Below are 9,122 nucleotides of genomic sequence, written 5' to 3'. Positions count from 1 at the left end.
TGTTTCCACAGCATCGGCAAGCGGGCTGCTGCGCTTTTTGTTTTAATTAAGCTGTAGCAGCAGCACAGTTCAAATGTGGGCAGCTGATTTATAAATCAGGGTTTGTTTTGATTACAACAGGCTTCTCTAGCGCTTGTCGCTTGCGCGAAAAGCGTGTGCTAGCTCAGCTGGGCTTCGAGCGGGGAACTCGATGTGTTTCTATGCTGGCGAAGAGAAAACGTAATTTTTAAGGCAAATGCCTTGATCTCCATCTTCCAAGGCCGTGTTGCGAGGTACAGAACATATAACACTATCCAAGGAAGGCCAGAAACGAACCAAAGCATGTCCAGCCGTGTATAAGAGATGATTAAGGAGGATTAGGGTGGATGAAGGAGGACTAGAGCGAATTAGAGTAGACTTTACAAAGCGTTCGCCTTCGTACGTGTCTCTTCGGCGATAGCTAAGGACACTTGTTTTTTTTATTCTAGCGATGATTGCAACGTAATTTTTTAAGGGTAAGTTTTAGGTTACATTTTTCATTCTAATAAAGTAAAGGATTATTAATGCATAACCATTCAAAACCGCTGTAACCGATCATCTTTTGAAATGACTTTAATTTCTCTGTTCTTTCTTTTTATTTACTGCTATTTCTGCCTATTTTCTTATTGTTGTCCTCATAGGTTTGAATGTTTTTGATTGTTTGTAAACCATGTACCCATCCTTATAATTCCCATTGGGCCCCGAGGATAGGATAATAAGCAAAAAAAAATTGCCTGTAAAATGGACTGCACGTGGTGTTCCGTGTACTATACATTTTTTATACTTGGTAAATACGTGCAGATTTCTTTTTATGTCTGATATACGTGAACAAAAATAGGAAACAGATCTTTCATTAAAGTGTAACAAAGATTTTATTTATGCGTAACAACAGTCAAACGCAGGCATATAAGACAGCCCTAGATGAGATAATGCACACATACATGAAGAAAATAGATCGCGCAGTGACGCAGTTTAAGGAGCTTCTGCCGTTGCCTTTGCGCTTCCCTCTCTTTGTTGATGCCTTTTACAAAAAAACCGAAACCTCAAGAAAATAAAGAAGTTTGCAAGCGCTGTCAAAGCTGGCTTTTCATGCTCTAGGCACCCTACTTGGGGAAAGGCCAGCTGTCTGCAGCTGACCTGAAAAATCAGCTACACTCGCTACATGTAACTTGTTTCTGCTGAAGAACACAGTAAAAGCATCTTCCACGGCCTTCACAGCGGTTGACAACGTCTGGCTAAGATAGACAAGCAAGGCCTCCATTGTCAAAATGAGAAGTGCAAAAATGAAGCAACGTCATTACTAGCTTCAGCTTTACTTACGCAGAGGAAGCCTGCACAATTTGGTAAAGAATTTTGGGCAGTGATCTTTCGTGCAACATAACTTGCAGTATAGTACATCAAAGCACTACTGCTCGTTTTTTCTTGTTTTTTTTCCCCTGGTACTCGGGAAAAGTAAGTTGAATGCTTAGCATACTCAGAGAATATCATGGGTATAGCTTAGGGTTTCAGGCGTGGTCACGATGGAAGAATACTTCCACCGTGGGCGTGTTTTATCGCGGGGAATCTCGTGGACAACGTCATTCACGAAGATAGAGAACGCGCGCTCGACTAAGCTGTTTTCGAAATGTTTTTCACAAACCGCAGCAGTTGGTGCCGGCCTTCTGTCCGTTCTCCTGATCATTCTTGCCCATTCTGCTGCCGGTTCGTATCAGATGGTAGAGTGAACAAGGATACACGCCCTTTGTTCGAGCGGTAACCGCTTCTACACAACGGCACAAAGCAGGTCCTCTCCTTGCACTGTTTCTATAGCTTCGGCATTTTTTCACCGCCGCCGCATAGTTCTCGCAATGACAGCCACACGAACATAACAGCCACGCACTCACTCTTTGACAACACCAAGAACAAGCACGCAACGCTGCTATAACACTGAAAACGCAAACACAGAAACCGACGCAACAGCTGCGAAACTAATATGCGAAGCAGACGACACGCGCAGTCTGCACCCACCCGTGTGGCAGCGACCTCTGCCGGCCATAGTGGGCATTCATTGCAGGCGGCGCCACACTCGTCCATTGAAAAGCGCTGGTGCACGGCACACTAGCCAGTAATTCTAGGCACTATAGTGTCATTCCACCGTCTATGGGAACAATACATGGGAGTTTCTCACTATAACACCTAGAGGGAAATCTGGCGCCACCGTCTATGGGAGTTTCTTAAGGGGGCACCGTGCCGTCATGGGAATGACGGTATATGTGTCTGCGAGGCTCGTGTTGGCTGTTGTTGTAAGAGGCTTCGTCTAAAACGTGGATATGGCTACGCAAATAACGCGTTCTCAAAGTAAGATCTTCATAAAATGTTTCCATTCACGCATATTACATCTTTACTCACCCACAATGCATGAACAAGCGAAGAAAAGCAAGAACAGACGACCAACTGTTTCAAAGCGAGTGCGAACCTTGTCGTCTGTCCTCCAACTTTAGCGGCCCGCTGATACTTTTTACGTAACATATAATCGTACACGCTATAACAAGTTCCCATAGTTAAACAAAACATGTTTTCGCGTAATAATAAAGCTAAAACTGCTTTTCATGTGTGTTCTAGTAGAAAATGAATCATGGTGACAGACGGAACGGTACTTGCCAAGCGCGTCTTCAAGGTGTCCTGTCTCTACGAGAACGATGCCAATCCGAATCCACAATATACCGGCATTCCCATGCATACCACAGCGCAGCAGCGCCAGATTTCCCTCTAGGTAATGTAGTGAGAAACTCTATGGGTATATGCATAGAGTTACTATACTGACTCTAGAGGACAAGCTACCCATAGGGCCTATGCATTGAAATCGCGTGCGTCTAATTGTCGTACAAAAATCCCTCACGTGACCTGATCCTAGGTGCCTAGGCACAGGACCGTTTAGGGACTTTTGAGAAGGCATGATGGTTGCGCCGAGCGACGCCGTGGCGTGTTCGTTCTCGGCGTGATCGTTCACCGGCTCGCGCGGACCGCGCGTTGTTCAACGTTGCTTGTGTGTTGGTTGTACGTACTTAGCGGGAAAGCCGTGAGTAGTGGTGATGCGACAGTGCGGCTTTCGCCATCTGTGCTTTCGCCTCGGTGAGCTCTGGCAGTACAGAATCTGCGTTGTGTGACCCGTGCAAGCATCGCGCCTTCTCAAAAATCCCTAAACGATGCAGTCCCTAGGCACCTAGGATCAGGTCACGTGAGGGATTTTTGTACGACAAATAGACGCACGCGTACTGTCGTGATGTGTGCGTGCAGCCGTGTGTTTCGGCTTTATAAGTTGGTTCTTTATTCTATGTTGCGGGACGGTGCGAGTGTGGTCCATGTTGGCCGTACAGGTGGCAGTTACGCAACCGAGGGATGATCCTGTTGAAGTTTCCGGTGGTATGCGGTTTTCAGCGGTCACGCCTGTTGCAGGAGTGTCACTCGACGAGGTTACGAGCTCGAAGCTGTGGTCAGATTCCTCTTTGGCGTTCCGTAATTCTCTTCGCACGGGCGCGGTATGTTGCAAAAGCCGCTTTCGCGATCTATCGTCGCGACGATAGATCGGGCTTTTTTATTATTATAAGCACTGATCCAGTTGGAAGTCTCAGGAGAGCACCTGAGATTATAATAAAGCAGGCGGCGCAGGAACTCCAGGGCACCCAAGGGACAGTGGGGGGATCAAAGCTCGAAGTAGAACGGTACGTAGGTTGGGGCCGCCGAGGCAGGTGTGTGCCAGGGAGTGTTCGCACGGACAGCTCCCCTGGCACGCGCAGCAGAGCCTCGCAAGGTCGAGATACTTTAAAAGCACCTGCGCCCATGATCTTTCTTTTGCCTCGCTGCAGTGAGCACGATTAACAAGAATAATATGGAGGGCATCCGGTGCAGTCGCGAATGCGTCATGACAAATGTAGCTCGCGTCGCCTGGCGTGTGCAGTAATATCAGAGTTGGTTGTGTGAACTTAATGCATAATACGCTTTGTTACGGTACCTTAACGCAATGGGTCTAGAGGACGGTGTTGTTATATTTTTCGTACCGCCTAATCCTATACCCCCTACTACAAACACACACACACACATACTTACTCTTCTTATGTATACATACAATTCCTTGCCATGACGGATCCATAGCCTCCTTTATTTTTGAAAAATAGAGGAGGCTATGGACCAATTCACCAGTTCAAGTTGTGAACTTGTCAGTAACTGTCATACGAATCACTGCATTGAACACAATTCCACGATCGGATTGTTTACTTTCATTTTTTGTTGCAACACTGAGGACTACATAGAACTTTATTTTGTATATGTGAGAGGATTAAGCCAATGTGCGATACACAGCCAAAGCAGCTGCTACAACATGAACTGCATCGAGAGCCACACAACACATACGTAATTAAAGGTGCAAAATATAGGGGGAAGCTTCAAAATACGCTCTCTAGCACTGCAAAGTGTAACATATATTGTATGTGTACAATAAATGTTCAAAAATACAATGCATTAATGTCCCATTTGCCTTCAAGTTTATTATCTAGTTCAAGTTTACTGAAGTTTATTATGAGCATATGTACAACAGGAATCTATTGACACACCCGCAGTCAAGGTGGCTGTTCGAGGTATGCTGGCTGCCTCAGTGTAAGAAAAAGAAATTGGGTGAATGTCGACACCAGTGCCACTGCTTCTTGCCTCTGACCTGCACGTGCCTCCACGGCATCTTTGTGCACAAGTGTGCTGGCGTGGCGAGGCGTAGGAGTCATCCGAGAGAAAGAGTATCGTTTACATGGAGAAGTGGCTGTTCACATTGCCTGCCGCTTTCCCTCAAATATTTCCTTGGCGACTAGGGTGACACACCCGCAGTCAAGGTGGCTGTTCGAGGTGTGCTGGCTGCCTGAACGAAAGAAAAAGAAATTAGATGAATGTCGATACCAGTGCTATTGCTTCTTGCCTCTTACCTGCATTTGCCTCCACGGTCTCTTGGCTTGCGGAGTCTGTATGAGGGAGCTGCTGTGACTAGGCGTAGGCATTGTCTAAGCAAAAAGAAAAGGCCATTCAAATGGGAAATTACTGATATCAATGCAGTTATGTCTGCTTCTTGCACTCTTCTTGCCCAAAAATTTTCAAACATAGTGTCCAGTACACACCAGGACTTTGACTGCTTCTGCTTTTTACCTGCAGGTGTTGCTGCGAGATCCTTAGTATGGCTGCGTGCAGCATTGTAACACTTGGGGGAGGCATTTGAAGTGGTAGCCAAAAATATAAAGAATCATCCTTGTCTGCACGAATGCTTTCAATTTCTAAATGCAGTGGTAACTATCACTATTAGTGCAAGGGCCCCCACATCTATGCGGCAAGTTCCATAGCTCGAAACTGAATTTTTCCTTTAGTGTTTCACAAGGCGTCTGATATGTCCACATTAGATGTGATGTGTTTGTTTTTATTTATCCCAGTGTGGAGAGAGCATCATTAAATTGTTTTTTTTATTATTGCTTGCCTTGTTTTTTGGTTTATTTCTGAATTTATCAACCACCAGTCTCATGATGCTAAAATTGCTTATGTAATGGCAATCACCTTTTTTTTTGCAGAAAAACAACGCATTTCCTGACCTATTGTTTGACATCCCCTCACTCGCATAATTTTGCAGAGTATTCTACCTCTATTGACTTGATTGACCTCCACTAAAGAGTCTTGCATTTTCAAATACGACTCTTTCCTTAAAATCATTCGACACTTCTCATAATTTCTGTACCTTGGGCTTCGATACTCTGCGTTCACCATTTTTGCTTGTTTCTGACTAAAAATGTCTTTTTTAATTTAGACCTTAAATTGTACCTTTGGAACATACGGAAGGGCTTGCCATTGCATATCTGCATAAAAGGAAAACATGTTTCATTAAACATTTGCAAAATCCAATTAAAGATTGATGAATGCAGCTTGCAATGTGATATGACTGAATGAGCCATAAAAGTAACTCATCTCACTTGGTAAATTAAAGCACATATATTAGCGTGATGTGCAAGATACGTTGCACTAACGTGGTGGGTTCTCTTGCTTATACAGCAAAATAATCGGTGCGCGAGAAAAGAATTATTTTTGCATACCCCTTGTGCACACTGATTTAAGGAGAATGAGCTGGAGCTGTCCACATGATCTACTGATTTTACCTGCGAGTATGGTCAACAAAAATTTGTCCCGGCTGCTTAGTGGTACTCGGCATTATGTCAGTATTGCATATGTGCCTGTTGTCTAAAATAATTGACTTTTGAAAATGCTCGCAGGGATCTGATGTGCATATGTTCAGAAGGGTTGAAATCTGGGCCAGTTGGTACATACTTGAACGAAAAAACCAGTCAAAAACACAAAGGACAAGAGGAGAGGTTCACACCACAACTGAGGTTTATTAGAATCGGTGCTGGGACTACACCGATTCTGATAAACCTCAGTTGATAGTCCAGTCGTTGTGGTGTGAACCTCTCCTCTTGTCCTTTGTGTTATTGACTGGTTTTTTCTTTCAAGCATATCTTCAGTTTATGGATACATGTAAAAGACTCAGCATCAAGTGCAAGTGAACGTTCCCGCAGGCCCGGAGTCAATCATGCAAATAGATTCGCTGCACAAATTTGTGACCAGAAAAGATATTTCACATGAAATGGCATGCAAGGAAGTGTTGAAAATATTGTACAGTTAATAAAACGCCTACGCTTACGCTATTAATATGTGGATTGATGCACTCGTTATGCAAAACGGAGGTGAGGCGTGCAGACAGGACACAAGAGTACAGTATTTACAAGCAAACAACACGAGCGCCGCCCACTTCTCTGCTCTTGTGTCCTGTCTGCACGCCTCACCTCTGTTTTGCATAACGAATCCTTACCAAGTAGCTGAGCTTTCTGCCGTTCTAAGTCTCGATGCACTCGATTTTGTCCGCATTAGGCACTCGCCTCTTGATTACTTCGTGGCACAGAAATACTCGGCATCAGGCTGTTTGTCTGCTGTGGCCTTTGTAGAAGTATGATTGTTCAAAGTGCAACAATTAAACCGATCCTTTGAGTTGCTTGCGGCTTCGCCAGTACAATTCCGGTGCGCTGGTCCGCCTGTCCAGCAATTTCCTACTGAAGGGAAACCTGCAAATAAAAACACCGCTCTGCATGCAGAAAAATGCTCTACTGTGATGCTTCTCAAACGATTGTGATGCACCACAAGAGCTGCCTACTCGCGTGATATTTTCAACAAGGAGATACATTTGTTTACTTACATGTGAAGGTATATGCCAGAGCACTTCGGGGCTTCGGTGGCACACAAGGCACGAGTGTGTGTGCCATACCGTCCGATGCCGACGCGCGATCGCACATCAAGCCTAAACTGTACGAAACTACTACGCATCCAAAAACAGATTCGAAACCGAAATTCGCGTCATCCTTTATTGCATGAATGCGTACATCGTGATTTACATAAGTCGCGGACTTATGCGATCGCTTTCTGTAAACTTAATATTAACGTACCACCTTCATAAAGCCATCAGGTATGCGTTTTTAGATGAGAAAGCATAAGGTGACCTGTACTTGCTTTCAGCGCTTTCAATAGTAATTGCGCTGGCCACATTGACCAGTAACAACAGGGCGACGCCCTAGAGGTTCCCACTTTTCCGTCCCAGCTTTTCCTCTAGAGTTGTTCTACTAACTCTATGGGTATATGTGTCTGCGAGGCTCGTGTTGGCTGGTGTTGTACGAGGCTTCGTCTAAAACGTGGATATGGCTACACAAATAACGCGTTCTCAAAGTAAAATCTTTATAAAATGTTTCCATTCAGGCATATTACATCTTTACTCACCTACAATGCATGACCAAGCGAAGAAAAGCAAGAACAGACGACAAACTGTTTCAAGGCGATCGCGAACCTTGTCGTCTGTCCTCCATCTTTAGCGGCCCGCTGATACTTTTTACCGTGCTTTTTACGGATCATATAATCGTACACGCAATAACAAATTCTCATAGTTAAACAGAACATGTTTTTGCGTAATAATAAAACCAAAACAGCATTTTCCGTGCTGTTTTAGTAGAAAATGAATCATTGTGACAGACGGAACAGTGCTTGCCAAACGCATCTTCAAGGTGTCCAGTATCTCCGAGAACGATGCCAATCCGAAGTCACAATATACCGGCATTCCCACGCTATAGTGAACTAGAAGGGGGTAGTGGGGTTAGGGAGAGCCCGCGGGTGTGGCATCTCACGTGGACGCCGCCAGATGGCGCCACTAGAGCATGGGCTGTACGGAACGCGAAACTGAGCATTTTAAACCTAGAGAAAGCCGTGTGCGCTTCGTGTCATGCCGAAAAAAGAAAGCGCGCAGCTCCGTAGCATGTTTTCTGAAAACTTCATCTGAAATTAAGACAAGGCGCAGAGAAAGGTGGAAAGACGGACGTTCTTCAAGCTTGCGTGAAAATAAAGCCGACCCAAGGAGTGCAGACTAACGGCCGCACAACGATGCGACTGATTTCTAAACTAAAAGCTCGCGAACACCGTAGAAGAGGCAAATATGTGAATGGGTAATTTGCTTAATTCATTTGCCATTAACACTTTTTATAAGGTCAGGACCCAATTGCATTCACAAGTTCAAGTGAGCCAAACAATTGCGGCGCCTGTACTAACACATTAGGAACAGAGGCCAGATATGATGAGGTTTTATTCCTTTAACTGCGATTTTGTTTACGAAAGCATATATCCACTGAAAGCTAGGGAGTTAATCCTATGGTGATGCCTCTATTATGCGGTCGTAGTGGTTACCAGGGATAGCGAAATTTCGTAACACAGCAAAATAAAGAGAACTCGTCGTAGCCACAAACAACTCTTTATTGGTACAAAAGATGGGCAGCTACTCCTTTCTCAAAGTGCATGGCTGCTACGAGAGAGGCACTATGAGGAACGGCTTATCTTCGCGTGCAATTTCTTTTTACGCCGTTCCTGTCACGATTGGTTGATCCATTTTACATAGAAGTGCAGCCTGGTCAGCACATAGAACTTCGTCAACTCTGTTGTAAGCGTATCTTAGTGCTGGCTGCAGCCTAAGGCATAGCCGAAGTTATCCTTCACTAGCAACATTACATCCACTA

The 9,122-nt window shown here is 44.7% G+C and overlaps 1 long non-coding RNA gene across 1 annotated transcript; it reads right to left on the bottom strand.

Moving 5' to 3' along the window:
- Positions 1–4,485: 4,485 nt before the first annotated feature.
- LOC142568620 (uncharacterized) lies at positions 4,486–7,356 on the bottom strand. Its single transcript, XR_012825481.1, has 3 exons — positions 7,268–7,356; positions 4,968–7,136; positions 4,486–4,903 (listed from the first exon to the last, which is right to left on the bottom strand). It is a non-coding gene; the product is annotated as an uncharacterized LOC142568620 (long non-coding RNA).
- Between the last annotated feature and the right edge of the window lie 1,766 nt (positions 7,357–9,122).

The sequence above is a fragment of the Dermacentor variabilis genome, unplaced genomic scaffold (genome assembly GCF_050947875.1).
Source record: "Dermacentor variabilis isolate Ectoservices unplaced genomic scaffold, ASM5094787v1 scaffold_24, whole genome shotgun sequence".
NCBI classification, from domain to species: Eukaryota; Metazoa; Arthropoda; class Arachnida; order Ixodida; family Ixodidae; genus Dermacentor; species Dermacentor variabilis.
Note: the sequence above shows the minus strand (reverse complement) of the source record. Positions and strands in the feature narration are given on the sequence as shown.